The sequence below is a fragment of the Clarias gariepinus genome, chromosome 1 (assembly GCF_024256425.1).
Source record: "Clarias gariepinus isolate MV-2021 ecotype Netherlands chromosome 1, CGAR_prim_01v2, whole genome shotgun sequence".
Classification (NCBI taxonomy): domain Eukaryota; kingdom Metazoa; phylum Chordata; class Actinopteri; order Siluriformes; family Clariidae; genus Clarias; species Clarias gariepinus.
In genome coordinates, this window is record NC_071100.1 from 34,910,139 (window position 1) to 34,912,971 (window position 2,833).

Consider the following 2,833-nt stretch of genomic DNA (forward strand, 5'->3'; position numbering starts at 1 on the left):
AATGTGTCATGAATATACAGCTTTATTTAATGTTGTATGTTTTTTATATATACTATAGGTCTTTAAATGCTGGCCTAATTGTCGTCTAGTGAAATAAGCACTCTTTAAGACACATTTAAAGGAATGGTATTTTCCAAATCAATTTTATACATTTTGGCCCAGAACCTTACAGTTACTAAGTTAAGACATTGTTGATGTTTGAAAGTGACTTTAGTTTTACATACAATCAAGCTAGCAAGTATAAAGCTTGCTCCTGGGTAAACCTAGCAATAATACTATAACAGCTGGCTAAAACAGCAGCATGAGTTAATATCTATACTGCACTTCCCTACTGACTGACACTGTCCCATATGCTTGCCTAATTGTCAGGAAAGTTTTAACCTTAAGACTTGAGAAATGTTACAGTGACACCTAACACTTGTGCAGTGTGATGCACAACGATGTGTTGCCTTAAATGGGATTTTATGTTACTTTTATCATTACGAATAATTATTTGCATTAAACCATCCGAGAAATTGTTTTTAAGATGACTTAAGAATTAGACCTTACTTGTGTTAAGCAAGTAATTTGCTGTTACTTGTTTTCCCTATATTTGTCAGCGGAAGGCTAAAAACAAGCAAACGACACGTCATGTCTGTAACATTGCATTTGAGGTAAAAGAGAAACAGATTATAAATGTAGCAAGAAATTATGATTTAATCAACATCATTTGAAATAGATATAGGATGTATATACATATAGAAAGCAAAAACGAGATGCGTGCTAAGCGGCCCGTTAGCTCGCCGTGATCGTATAGTGGTTAGTACTCTGCGTTGTGGCCGCAGCAACCCCGGTTCGAATCCGGGTCACGGCAAGACAATGGCCGGCAACTTCTTTATAATATTCTTTGTTAGCAAACAAAGCATTATTGACAAAATAAATCTAAGTACATCACTATTTTATGTTACAAAAGAGTATATATATATATATATATATATATAAACACAACGAGTTAGTCTAGAATTTTTAACAGGGGCATGGACATATATTTTTGCTCCATATCTTCTATAATATGTTATTTTTTAATTAGATTTTTACGTCAGGAGTATGAAGACCGTAGTGTACCAGGAAAAAAACAGCACAAAAATCATGTTTTGTAAATAAAGTAACAGTTAGCTTTTCCAGTCATTATAATTCTGGGCTGTGTTTTGCTCTCGATCTTAACCTCCTGGTGTGTTAATTTCTGCTAATAGGATAATATTTTACTTTACACACACACACACACATATATATATATATATATATATATATATATATATATATATATAATATTATGTAGAAAACCCTAAAAACAAACAAGTTGAATGGATGCACATGGCCTATAGAAGCTCCACACTCTCAGCTCTGAGTAGCTCGCCGTGATCGTATAGTGGTTAGTACTCTGCGTTGTGGCCGCAGCAACCCCGGTTCGAATCCGGGTCACGGCAAACACTACCTGAGAAACGTGTGGTTTTTGTGCTACTGAAATTAAACGTACCTACCTACCTGTAAACTGAAAACAACCTTTTAAATAAACTAAAACATACGGAATAGAACACAGGATTGCACAATACTGTATATCGCTTGTTAACTGATACCAGTCAAGGTAAAGATGTCCCTGATGTAAATTTCCCTAAAAATCGGTATAAATGTATGATTTTAATGATTCTTAGTGTATAACACAACAAAACCCCTCTAGCTTAAATCCTTAAAAATTTACTCCTTGTAGTAAAAGTACAGAAATAGTACAGACATAGGAAAGCAGTTTGAAAGTAGCATGACTTTTATGCTCTTCCTCTGTGCACAAATGTGTATGAATGTGTCTTAGGCAATACAATGCTAATGCCAAGTCAGAGTCTGGGTTTAAATGCTGCCTCGAGTTCTGTGTGCATGAAACTTGCATGTTCTCCTCATGGTTCGTGGATTTCCCCCGGGTATTCCAGTTTCCTCCGACAGTCCAAAGATATGCAGATTAGACTAATTGGCGTTCCCAAATTGCCCAAAGTGTTTAAATGTTGACATGAGGTCCTACCACAGTTATAAAATGGGAATAAATACAATGGTCACCATCGGCCTTCATGGTCCTTTATTGGATTACAGAGGTTCCTAGTTGTAAGGATGATGCATAAATGTGCATAAAAATATTCAGCAATACTCCCAGTTGCCCCTAATGTTAATTTAAATTTAGAAGCAAAAAATTTAACTTTTGAATGTCTGTATTGTATTTATTTCACACCTTTACAGTCCAAAAAAGCATTATGGCTTATATTATGTATATGCTTTTCAATCACATTTTAAAACATTCTTGTTGTTTGACAGTTAATGTTTGTCAAAATAATGCATGGCACATTAAAGGTTGGCCAATGTATTTTTAATAGGCTGGCATTAAAGGCTGGCAAGGCACATACTTAATGTTTTGGAATGAAATCCCAGTGCAATAACCTATTCTGTTGCAGAGCCAGTCTCACAGTTTCCTAGATTTTGGTGGTTAGTTATTTGGATCTTATATATAGGGCTAATTAAATAATACAAACAATATACTACTGATAGATACAAATGGCTTTTCCAGAAACACATGACATAAGGTTTCATAGTCAGTATCTGTAGAGTAAAGGATCATGATGACTAAACTGGCACTAGAGGGCGTCAGAACACCTTACAGGCAAGACCAAGAGAGAAAGGGAGAGTGTGTGCTAAGAGAGAGAGAGAGAGAGAGAGAGATGCTCAGTGATTAATACTTAAACATGTTGTGAAGTTTGCATGAGTTTAATAAGCCCTGTTAAACAAAGAGCCCTGTATGCATGACTCCAGTTGA

General features: G+C 35.4%; 2 non-coding genes across 2 annotated transcripts; both read left to right on the forward strand.

Annotated features, from left to right (window-relative positions):
- Positions 1-781: 781 nt before the first annotated feature.
- On the forward strand, positions 782-853 carry trnah-gug (transfer RNA histidin (anticodon GUG)). The gene has a single exon. It is a non-coding gene; the product is annotated as a tRNA-His (tRNA).
- A 541-nt stretch (positions 854-1,394) lies between these two features.
- Positions 1,395-1,466, forward strand: trnah-gug (transfer RNA histidin (anticodon GUG)). The gene has a single exon. It is a non-coding gene; the product is annotated as a tRNA-His (tRNA).
- Positions 1,467-2,833: the final 1,367 nt, after the last annotated feature.